Source organism: Melospiza georgiana, chromosome 3 (assembly GCF_028018845.1).
Source record: "Melospiza georgiana isolate bMelGeo1 chromosome 3, bMelGeo1.pri, whole genome shotgun sequence".
NCBI classification, from domain to species: Eukaryota; Metazoa; Chordata; class Aves; order Passeriformes; family Passerellidae; genus Melospiza; species Melospiza georgiana.
Genome location: NC_080432.1, coordinates 68662812 through 68675602, shown reverse-complemented (window position 1 = coordinate 68675602; position 12791 = coordinate 68662812). Strand labels below are relative to the sequence as shown.

General features: G+C 42.5%; 1 protein-coding gene across 17 annotated transcripts in view; it reads right to left on the bottom strand.

Moving 5' to 3' along the window:
- SYNE1 (spectrin repeat containing nuclear envelope protein 1) overlaps positions 1-2141 on the bottom strand; it is a 290137-nt gene extending 287996 nt beyond the window's left edge. For 16 of the 17 annotated variants that reach the window (XM_058021620.1, XM_058021626.1, XM_058021631.1 and 13 more), the window contains exon 1: positions 1128-1197. The gene's annotated coding sequence lies outside the window, so the exon portion shown is untranslated. Of the gene's footprint in view, positions 1-1127; positions 1198-1863 lie in introns of those variants that run through there. The other variant, XM_058021621.1, reaches the window with a different exon arrangement.
- Positions 2142-12791: the final 10650 nt, after the last annotated feature.

Here is a 12791-nt window from a genome sequence, read left to right as displayed (position 1 = left end):
AACATCCGTGTGAAACATTCCAAATGACAATGCCTGACTCTCACCAGAAAAGAAATAACTCCAAAATTTTAACACTGCACCTCAGAAATCAGTTTTTTTAATGTCATTCAGCACAGAACAAACATTTACTATAACAAACAAAAAGCCTTTCTGTTTACCAACTAAAATGATATTACACCCTATTTTTTTCCTGTCTGGTGGCAACATGTTAACATAGTCCATCAGCATTTACAGCTTGGGAGCTGTTTAGTGTTGAAGTGCATGCAAGAATCGCAAAAATATTTATCAGAGATCACGGGGAGCAGACAGTCCATCACTAGTACTACTACAGGAAAGCGTGTGCCTGTTAGGAGTCGTTCAACAGGCTCCGCACTACAAGAGTTCTGGCAGGCAGCCAGAAACACCACATACTATTTCTCTACAAGCCACATAGGTATACATCCCTCACAGCCAGACGCACTGGAGTTTCCCTCACCATCACACAGACGATTTACATAAGTATTTCCTCATCAAATTCCAGTATCTGGTCTTTTGTAGCAGGTTACTAACACTCCTTACGAGCACTTCTCCTCAGCATGAACATGGTTGTCAAAATCCTAGTAACAACCTTGTCGGTGAGTATTTCAGCAGGTCTTACCTCCGAGGAGTTGCGACACGAGCCAGGGAACATACGGGCTGCACGCATCTCTGTGGCGGTGCACTTGTCCTTTTTGCACCATCACTGCGTGCAGCCCAGGCTAAAACTGGCTTCCCGGGAGCGCCCATCAATAGGCACATTTCCTCTGGTTAACTACGTTTTGGCCTGCAGCGTGTGACTGAGCAGAAAACTGGCTATCTCTGCAACACACACGTACGTGCACTTCAGGGGGAGAACCGCCACAGCCCTTCGCCGGGTCTGTCCGCTCCGAAAGGGCAAAACCTCAAACCCACCCCGGAACACGGCCGAACTCCGCAACCACGGCGCGGAGTTTCGGATTCACCCCGAGACAGCTCCGCGCAGGGGGGCAGGAGGCGGCTGGGGGGCAGCCAGCAGAGGCTGCTGTCCCGTGGGACCCCCTTCTTCCCGGCCGCGCTCCAGACGCCGCCAGCCCCGGGATACCCCGGCCCCGCCGCCGCTCCTTCCTTACCTCAGCCCCGCGCACCGCGCTCTGCGCGCCTCGGAGCGCCCGGCGCAGCTGCCTGGTTACCGAGCACAACGCGCCCGCCGCCCCGCCCCGCCCCGCCGGCCCGCGGCCAGGAAGCAGGTGCGGGGGTGGGGAGAGGGCGGGAGCGCGGTGCGTGTGCCGGGATGCGTGTGCCGGGCTGCGTGTGCCCGGGGCTGAGTGTGCCCGGGATGCGTGTGCCCGGGATGCGTGTGCCCGGGGCTGAGTGTGCCCGGGATGCGTGTGCCCGGGATGCGTGTGCCCGGGATGCGTGTGCCCGGGATGCGTGTGCCCGGGGTGCGTGTGCCCGCGGTGCGTGTGCCGGGATGCGGATCCCGCCGGTGCCCGGGATGCGTGTGCCGTAGCCCTGCGGCGCTCCCGGAGCGCGGCCCCGCCGCCTGCGGGCTGCAGCCCGTGCCCCGGTGCCCGCCGTCCCTGCGCGCATCGCGGGGGGGCCGCGCCCCGCCCCGCCCCGCCGCCTGCGGGCTGCAGCAGCAGCGGCAAAGCCGGGGCAGCTTGTCCGGGGGCGGCCGCGTTGACCGCGGTGCCGGGGAGACGTAGGACAAGACACCGGCCTCACTCCCGAGTGCGTTCTGGCGAGTAGCCGGAATACTCCTGAGAACGACTGTATCGAGATGTCGTTGCTAATTACTATTACTAGTTATATTACTATTATTGTTATTATTATTGGTGCAATGTAGAGCGTGCTGTAGGGCATTACCTTTGGCGTAGGCTCCAGAGCATCATCACGCATAAGGCAGAGAGCTGCACAAGCAAACTGGGACAGCAGCTCTTACATAACAGCAGCAGGACAGAAATATTCAAAGGAGCTGGCAAGACGGTCTGCCACTTTCGAGCTCAGACCACGCTAACCGTGCAACAGTGCTTGTGCCCCCAGCATAAAACACGATTCTGCCTCTTCCAAAGACATTGCACAATCCCTGTAACTTAATTTTGCTTTTCCCCTGCTTCATTTTAATTGATACCATTAAGGCTAGCTTCATGCAGGAGACAGAAAATATTTTTCTGCTTAAGAGATGGAGCATCTCTGGTCTGTGTCATTGGGAAAAAAACCCACTCATTTGGAGCTGAAATGGAGAAGTTGAGAGAAGCAGTGCCAATGAACCTCTTAGTTTTCATCGTTTCTGGCAGTGCTGCAGTGATTCTACAACATTAGCATGCAGGGTGTTTACTGAGGGGATGGATAAAATCTGAGTTAGGCAGCAGAGATTACTCAGCATCACCCTGTCCTTTAGCACCAGTCATAGTAACATTGGTGCTACCCTCGTGATATGAACACGTACAATTATGGCACCTACCCCAACACTTTGCAGTTATGGATTGCACACTTGGAGCCAGTGTGGGAGAAGCAGACGTACCAGGAGCTACAGCAAGAATGCACGTGAAACTGGGATATACATATCTAGGTCACCTCCAGCCATCCACAAAAAATTACCTCTTTCTGACAATGAGTGTAACCAGGCATATTGGGCCTGAAATTTTTCTCCTTTTGTAGGGTTGTGGGATTTTCTGTTTGGTTGGTTTGGGGTGGGGAGGGGTGGTATTCTGGGGTGGGGGGAGGATGTGCAGGAGGGGAACTGAAAAGCTTTTCTCACCCAATTTTTGTTACCTCTTTGTCCTTCTTCTCTGCCTTACCCCATGCCAGTTGCATCACTGAAAATGACAAAGGAAGAGGATGCTAACATGTTTCTGACTCCTGCCTTTCTACATATATCTTTTTGCTGAAAAAATTCCTCACTTTGCTGCCTCTTTCAGAAAACACTACCTTATTTTTCTAGGTTAAGAATATGAGTGTTAACCTGAATGAAAGCATCTTCACTGCAAAAGCTCAGACTTCATATAGTAATACTACTATTGTTTGAAGCAGTTCAGCAAAATACTTGCTAGTGTAAGCTTCAATTTCAGCACTAAATGCTCCACTGTATATTTTAAAAGCTCAGCTAGAAAAAAAATTGTCTGTGCTATCCTAAGAACAATGTATTTGTCATTATTACTTGTTCCATTTTGCTTTTAATTGTTAAAAAGTCAAGATCTGAAACTGTTGCCCCTTGGATATGTGTAAATATCTTTTCTGAAAGGACAAGCAATTAGATTTGATAATATAGAGCACCCTCAAGGGCTGCTGCTTTTAGCTAGGACATGAAGAGGTCTTTTGCCCTGAAGAATTTGGGGCACTCTTCCTCAAAAGAGAAATGCTACCTATAAAAGAGGTATAGTAACATTTTGGTTTGCCTCAGTATTGTATCACTCTCTATTTGGCCCAGTTTGGGTTGCCAGACTTCAAAAGAAAGTCTAAATCAGCTAGAGAAAATCCAGAGGATGGCCATGGGAGTGGTGGAAACTTTAGAACGCTTAATCTAAAAGAAAAGTCTGAAATTGTTATTCAATTTAGACATTAAAAGCTGGCATGAGGTATAAAAACATTCTAAAGGAACACTAAAAGGAAGGAAATTATCACTTCTTAGCATCCAGAGTACATAGGACAAGAAGTAATCTGCTTACCTTGTACATGGTATTGTCATATCAGAACCAAAAATTTTAGGAGGAAATAAAGCTTTGCACCACATGCCGTAAGAAAGAAGTGAAACTGGCAGTGTGGAAGATATTTAAGCTCACACTAGAGAAGTGTCTTCCTGGAAGGCATTTTTAATTTTTTGATACTTTGTCAGGGTGCAGAACAGAATATCTCTGTAAGTCTCTTGATCTCTTTTGAGCCAATTTGTTGTAACTGTGAATGCTGAGCCTGGTTTGAGTAAAAGAGCATATACCCTCCCTCCTGCAGGTTTTGCATCGAGAAATAGTTGCCACTTCCTTCCTGTCCTAAACTGCCACACAGTATCTATGTACAACCTGGAAGCATTGCCACACTACCTCTGGTTTCCATGTACTGTATCGAGCATAAATACATAAACATTTAACCAAAGAACCATATCATTTGAACAAAGACTTGTTAAAATCATCAAGCCCAACTGTTAACCCAGTCCAAGTCCACTGCTTCACCTTGTCCGTAAGCATCACATTTACATCTCTTTTAAATATCTCCAGGGACAGGGAATCAATTACTTGGCTGGGCAGCCTGTTCCAGTGAATGACAACCCTTCCCATGAAGAAATTTTCCTAATATCCAATCTAAATCTCCCCTGATGCAACTTGAGGCTGTTTGTTCTTGTACTATCACTTATTAACAGGAAGAAGAGACTGACATCCATCTTGCTACAACCTCCTTTCCGGCAGCTGTAGAGAACAGAAAGGTCTCCCCTGAGCCTCCTTTTCTCTATGTTAAACCACCCCAGTTCCCTCAGCCACTCCTCACGAGACTTGTGCTCCAGACCCTTCACCAGCTGCACTGTACTTCTCTGGACATGCTCCAGCACCGCAATGTCCTTCTTGTAGTGAGGGGCCCAAAACAGGATTCAAGGTGGTGCCTCAGCAGTGCTGAGTACAAGGGAACAATCACATCCCTGGTCCTGCTGGATATGGTTTTTTTCTGTTTGCCATTGGCTTTCTTGGCCACCTGGGCATAGCTGGCTCAGATTCAGTGGTTCTTGACCAGCACCCCAGGTCCTCTTCCCCCAGGCCACTTTCCAGCTCCTCTTCTCCAAGCCTCTAGCAGTGCCTGGGGTTGTTGTGCCCCAGAGGCAGGACCTGGCGCTTGGCTTTGTGGAACATCATACAATTGGCCTCAGCCCGTTGATCCAGCCTGTCCAGATCCCTCTGCAGAGCTCTCCAGCAGATCCACACTCCCTCCCAGCCTGGTGTCTCAACTGCAGACTGACTGAGGTTGCACTTGATCCCCTCACCCAAATCGTTGATAAAGATATTAAATGAAGGAAAGGAAGTGGCCCCAGCACTGATTTCTGGTGAACATCACTTTTGGAGCGCCACTTTTCACCCCTGAGCCAAAGCTCTCTGTTCAGCCAGGGCAGGCTTTCCTGCTGGCTCATCTTTCAGCTCACTGTGACAGCCTGCTCCTGCACATTTGAGATTTCCTTCCTGAAGAATGACTAGCTTTCCTGGACTCCTTTGCCTTTCAGGACAGCCTCCCAAGGGACTGTCAGCCAGTCTCCTAAACAGGGCAAAGTGTACCCTCCAGAAGTCCAAGATAGCTGAAATCTCTCCTTACTTCTCCAAGAATGTATAAGCTGAAAAACTGCATGATTTTTTTACATAGTTTTGTATGTTGTACTTAAGTGCTTTTGTTTTATATTTGAGTAGAACAAAACCTGTGTGGGCAAACTTTGAAAATAAAAAAAATAAAGGTACAGCTAGAAGCCAGAGAATATATTCCCTCTAACATGAAATTACATGAAATACACACTGAATTACACTGAATTATGTGAAATACAGCAATACACCATTTCACTTCCCTTGCATTGTGCTGAAAAAAATAAATATAGTGGGATGAGATTACACAAAATTATGTGGGAGTGGGAAAAAAAACAGGAAAAAAAATGTGCTAAGCTAGTATATTATACTGTGATATGTGATTCTTTTAAGTGAAGTTATCAAATTATAACAGCTTAGAGATAATTAGGACTTATATGTACTGAATGAGCTCAGTCTAGCATATGGCAAGAGTCGAGCTAAAACAAATGGCATTTATTTCTAGCATTACTCACCCCATTTTTTGTCAAGAAAGTCATTATATCCTTTCAAAATGCATTGTTTTGACAATTTTCTCTTGTTTATGCTTCACAAGTTACAAGTTAAATTGGAAAAAAAAAATACTAAAATCTCAAACTTCTATACGAGAATGAAAAGTTGATACCTCAATATTGTCCAAAATAGGACTCAAAGGTTATTACTTCACAGTCTTAATTAAGCTGAAAAACTTCCAGCCTAAAATTTCCACTAGGAGCTGCCCAATCCAGCAGTTGAGTAGCAGCAAGGCTGCTACAGGTTCCTGTCCTGACATGCAGCGAAGCCAAGTGTGCATCCCCAGGAGGTGTGTGTGTGCTCATGGTATCAGTGTGCATGCACAGCCCAGCAGGGACCAAAGCCACAGCGCTGATTCTGACCCCTGGCACGGGACCAGCCTGATGCTGCCCCATCAGGGTGAAAGCCTGAGAGCAGGAAATGGGTGCAAATACACATACAGCCATCAGGGGTGAACCCCTCCCGCAGTTGATGTAAAACACTCCATTGTGCCAGCACTTGGCCCCTGGATCCCAGTCTGCCCAGCTCCTGAGGCCTGAGCCCTGCTCCACTGGCAGGTGAAGACCCACTGACCCATCAACAAACACTACTCCTTTTTACAGGACACATTTTATCCCCTTAGCCTTCTATTTCCCACACTCCTCTACCCACCATTGTGCCTGCAGCCCTTTGCGTGTTGTGGAGATGAGTCTTTAAACACATAATCTAACATTTTTTAACAATGCTTTGGCATAGAAAAATAAAACGATAAAAAAATCAGTTCAAAAATGCAGATGAGCATGGTAAAGAGTAAATTCTCTGTAATGAACCAGTAGTACAAAGCAATCATGATCAGATTGTGCCACCCTGTGGACTGCATCAAAAAGGTGCTTCCTTTAATGCTGGGCTAAAAATATGCTGCAGGAGAGGCCAAGAAATTTTCAGCCACTACAGCAAAAGTCATTTCAAGTTTCCTTACACTCTAATAGAGACAAAATGTCTTTTTGAGCTGTTCCTTTGAGCAGCACTGGGCAGATTTTCAGCTGGCACCAATCTCAAACAAACATAGACAAACACCTTATCAGGAAAAGTCATAATAACTTGGAAAATTATCTTCCTGTTATGTAACACTGGGCAGAATAATTGCATTTCTTTGCTTGCTTGGAAATATATGTGTGAAGAGAAAAAACAATCTATCTTAAATTATTAAAAAAAAATCAAAATAATTACCTCTCTGTAATACAATATTATAGTCAAACAACAAATCCTCGTGGTAAAAACAATAAACAAGATGGAAACCACAGCATATATTAGTGGCCACAGTAAAATGATGATTTGGAGACTAAAATAAAAGATGAACCTGGTAGGAAGAGAGGGCTCATGGAAAGTTGGGGTTGTTAGACAATGTGGAGCTGTCTTTTAAGATCTAGTCTGAAAGGAGATCTGAACAGAAATTGAGAGCAGGGTATTTAATAAGGGGTGAGAAGCTTGGTGTGCCACATGAGGAGCAAGAACAAACTGATGTTGCCAAACATGAGAAGGCAGGTGGTATCAGTCAGAGATTGGAGAAAGCATTATTTTTCTAATAAGAAATGGGTTTTGAACCTCTGTGCTTTGCTTCAGTTGCTGTAAGCAGCATATGGGTCTAGAATGAGGCTAGTCTCCCTGATAATACAATATTTACCTGCAGGAAACCCCGGCCCCATGATTTTTCATAATCTGCAATCAATATATTTAAGATTCTCATGATCACTATCATTACTCAGCTGTTAGCTGACTGGCACTCAGTGTCTATTCTCTGTCACTGTAATTATGCTTGAAGTTCCAAAGCTGTATTTTCTGATTTCTGTAGTGGTCTGAATAGAAAACATATTAAAAAAACCACCTGTTAAAATTAAATATCTAAATATGTCCAGTATGGTAAATATTTTAAATGATGAGGCATATATCTGAGCCACTAAACACTATTGTGTGAGTGAAAAAATTTATCCAAATTCTTTCCTGCCCTCATTTTGAATATACCTTAAACTCATTAGGTGAAAGAACCATCTTGGTATTCATGTGAACTTCCAAAGGCAGAAATCTGCCATCTCTGTGAAATTAATCTCTGTGTAATCAGGTATTATTTTCTATCATTTGATGTTGACAGGTGGTTCTTCTGAACAATGTCAGGATTCTTTTATGAGACATCCATGTTTTTTATCATATTCATTTTCATTCAGGAGTTTGAAACTCTATGTCTTGTCTAATAGCATATAATGAGTAGGAAGCATGTTGTTTTCTGTGAAAACAGATGGTGGTGTTTAAAACAGCATTGCAATTTCTGTAAAAAAAATGCTTATTTAGAATAAGAGTTTTAAGAATATAATATAATGTAATAAAGAGACAACAGGAATTTTATTAAGAGCAAACATTTTCTGAATTGGTAGATCAAACCTAAGAATGAAATGGTATTATTTCTAAATGGCCAGTAGAAAGGCCAAGCAATATTGAAAGAATGAGTTATCATGCCTACAAAATGTCTCTTTTCTTCCCCCAAAATTATGTGCTACCCCTCTCTTGGCTTGAACTGTGTCCACTGTTTCAGTGCTATGCTTTATCCTGAAGGTGGCTGCAATTTCATGTGAGTCATTCATTCCTACAATGTCTGAATATTTTTTACTGGATGTTTTCAATGTTTAGCTGTGACTGCAAGGAAATTAGGTAGTTTCAAGACTACACTGCAACATTTATTTCAGGAAAATACTGTGGCACAATACAAAAATACAGAATGTAGTTTAAATTCATCACAATAATTATTCAGTAAATATGCTTTTCCACTAGGCAGAAGTCCCCAAGGGACTCTTTCTTTCTACCTTGATGCTTTGGGTGAATATCTTTTCATATACAGACCAAATCATTGTTAAATAATGTTCTTGGGAGAACAAACCCTCTTTTGGGAGAGTTTTTCTGTTGTGTAAAAAATCTCTCATATCTGTGTCTCTTTGACCTCCAAAAATTAAGTTTTATAGCTGAAGAGAAGCTCAGGCAGCCCACTGGTGATTTATTTCCTTACAGGGTTTTGCTTTAAATTTCCATTATTACCTTTAATAAAACCGCTCCTCTGTGTTATTGGGACCATTATGCAATGCCATTTCCAGATGCCTGTCAAAGTTATGGTGTTAAGGCCCAGATGCTTCTAGCTCCTCCATGCTTATTTCTGGAGATTTCATAAATGTTCTCTGACAGATTTTGTTGTTGTTTACACATATTTTGTAAAATGTTGTCAGAAATACTGGGTTTGTATTCATGTTGCATTCATAGGGTGGATTACACCAGCCACTGCTCTGTCACCTCTGACCATGAAGTGCAGCACCCCAGAACTAAAAGGACAGACTGCCACAGAAGCACCTGGACCACCAACACTCTACAGCTCCGACTTCCACAGACTCATATTCTCTGGACACAGAAGGCAGCAATAGGGTCAGTAGTGGAACCAGCATTGATAGCCTCGAGATCCTTTGGATTTCTTTTGTTTCCTGTTGTCTTCTGAGGCAAACCATATTAGATGCTCTCCACTCTGCTTCTCTTCTCTCATCTCAAAATTCCCATCCCAGATCCAGTCAGCTCAACCCATCCCAGGAAAAATCCAAATAGATTTCATTCTGACGTCAGCCTGCTCATTTCATTGACTGTGCTTCAAAATAAGGGAATAGCAAGAAATAAATCCCCCAGTCAGAGGGTATTTTCTCTGATTTTATCTGAATATCAGATTTAGGTTGTTGTCACCATACAAGAACCTTTCATAATATATTCCTGGGAACAGGCAACAGTCATCATTTCAAAAGACATATGACTTATCTTTGTCTTCAAAACTGGAAAGTGGAAGCATTCTTGCTGACATTAATTCCCCTACTCCTGCTTCCCCTTACCATTTGTGATGGCTTTCTGGTTCTCCACTTGTTTCTTATTTCTTTTTCAAATCTAGTTCCATGCACTGTCCTGACAGTCCTGATCAGTCCAGAGATCTTTGGTTAAGATCAAGTGATCTAAATTCAAAGGGTTAGCAGTTATTCTTGATGTATGTCCTTTTTCTAAGTTTTATTCTTATTAAGCTTTCTTTCTTACTGTGTTTTTTTTTCTCAAGTTTCTTAAATTTGACTGGCCCATGTCAAGTAGTCATGTTGTTGGATGCTTTGCCTTTGTCTTAAGTTTCATTTCCATAAGATTTTCCTCATCTCTCATAATTTTATTTCCTGATATTTTCAATCATTCAGAACACGATTGTGAGTACATGTGATTCAATTTACCCATGCAGATTTCTGTTTGCTAAATATCTGTTTCAGAATTCCTAAATCTTAGATGTGCTTGACTCCCAAGACCTTTACAGAATAAATCAGGAGTTGTTCTACTGAAAGTTTCATCACTATAAAATTGAAAGCATGCGTGAAATGAATGCACATGCATTCTTTCAAGGAATACCAAGCTCCTTGTACTTACTGGTAAATTATTTTCTACATCTGGAATTTCTGCAGTCACCCCATGCTTGGATGCCTGTGTCCACAACCTCCCACCCTTACAGCCCAAGATTTATTAAGCTTACTCTCCTTAACAGCAAGCTATCTGAGAGCAGTAAAAATTAATGACCTGCAGTACAAAATGGTTAAATTAATTATTCACCAGTTTCCAAAGGACCATAATTGCATTTCCATTCTCTGTGGAGCTCTCCAATTAGCTTGCTGAGGGACCGGGGTGCTCAGTGGTGTGGAAGTTACAAGTACAGGAGTTTGTGTGAGTGCTCAGGAGAGAGGGAGTGGGGATTGTCAGAGGTAGCTAGGATGGGTGAGGGCAAAGCCTTGGAGGTTTTATGACTCTGGAAAGTTCTGGAATGACTAGAAGGAAAGTGGGAGGAATGACTACTGCAGTCCTTCTTCAGAGCAAAATTCTGTAATTAGTTTGGGGCATAACTTGTCTGGGACTCATAGGTATGCTGAGAGAAGAACAGCTTTCATTACATGACCTCTCTCTTTTTCCCACTTAAACAGGATCAAGTACCTGCTTTTGCTTTTGACTACTTCTCTATTTAAGACACGGTCAGACAAACAGGTTGCTGCCAGAGTCTTCTTGTTACAGCAGTAAGTAATGGTCCTGCTCTAATTAACTGCAGCTCAACAAGCAAGGCAAGCACAACAAACCTGGTAAACAAGCTCCCTGTGAAATGTCTTTAACTCACATGCTGCTCACATGCTGCTGCTGCAGGGGAAGGGCAAATAAAATGAACAAAAAAAACCCCAAACCAATGAATGGAAGCTTGCACTCTTGCTTTGCATTGTGATATTTTCCTGCAGAGTGCAGGAAAAAATAATTTGCACAAAAAAGAAGAAATTAAAATCATCTAGTTTCGCTGTAATTTGTCTGTACAGAACTTAAGTACAACAGATTTGGGATTGATGGATGGGAAACCTCAGGAAAACTGTAATAATAATTGACTACAAAACCAAGCAAGGTAAGTTGGTATATAAAGCATTGCCTATGGACTTTGTAGCCCTCAAAACTTCTACTTTCAATGTTATGAGGTATTGTTGTGCTCTTTGTACTTTTCTGAATGGTTGATCTTGGCTTCATGTACTTAGAACATTTTGACATCATATAAATTTGAATTGTTCATCAGGAAATCAAAAGTACTGTAACAGAGGAATACAAGTCCAGCTCAATTCACAAGTGGCATTTCAAGCTTGTTGGATTTAGAAAAAATGTATAGAAAAAAATGGATACACCATGACTATGGTGTGATCCTGTCAATCAGAGGATGCGAAGATTAAACATTCATAAATACTGAAAGGCAATTTCCTTCAATTGTTCATCATGCCTCCATTCTTAACCTTCCCCGTAGGATTTCCTCTTGTTCAAAACTCGAGAAAAGCAAATTTTTTACTAGACTTTTTATACTAGTAGTAAACTGGTGAAGGGGGCTATAATTGTCAAACATTTGTTGTTGTTTTGCTTCACATTACTCATTTACCTATAGTATGACTCAGAAAGCAGATTTTGACTCCAACAAGCCATTTGTCTGGAAAAAATGAAAGAAGAATTTTCAATCTGTTCAGCTATCAAACAAATGGAGTAATGAAAATTAAGCAGTATGCCCACAGTAAACCTAACTAAATCAAACCAAAATGGTATCTGTGATGGCATATGGTTACTGAAAGGTTATTTTTCGTGACTAGCCTAGTAGACCAGATATAGGTCTGGAAATAAATAATTAAGTAATCCAGATATAATACCTTACACTGGGAAAAATTTTTTATTATAAAATTATTCTGATTTTTTTTTTTTTTAGCATTGGAATCTATAGAAGAATTAGCTTTGGAAACAGCTCTATCATAAACATACAAACAGTAAAGATTTTGTTCTTACCATCATTCTATTCTCATTTTTGAAAAATGAGAAAATATTTCAGATATTCAGGAGCTATAAATACCCTCTAGAGGCTCATTTTTCCATTTCACACCTACTATGCTATCTCATTATGTTTAGGGATATTTTCATTAGCAGTGATGTGCTTGGATTAGGCTCTTACCTAACACTTATAATGAAATAACTGCGGGGAACCCTTCCCACCAAAATGACTATAAAAATGGGTCCCAGAAACATACCTTGAATCCAGCATGCTGTTTCTTGGCTTGACTAACTGTGTGATAAAGTGAAGACCATGTCAGTCTTAAATCCTAGTTTGCATCTCAGCGGAAGGATTGCAGATGACAGCCCCTGCCCACCCGTGGGCAGCAGCACTGCAGAGATACTGAACATGCACACAGATTCACTGGTGCACAACTCCACACACAAATGGTAGTACACAGGAATTTATTTTTTTTCTTGTTATAAGGGAATGCTGCATGATAAGTCCATTAAATTCCATGTGGCCTCTTGGGAAAAATACAATTTTGCTTCTAAACTGTTCATGAATTGTAAAGGTAAGTGAGACTTGCTGCTCAGAAGACCAATGTCTGTGAA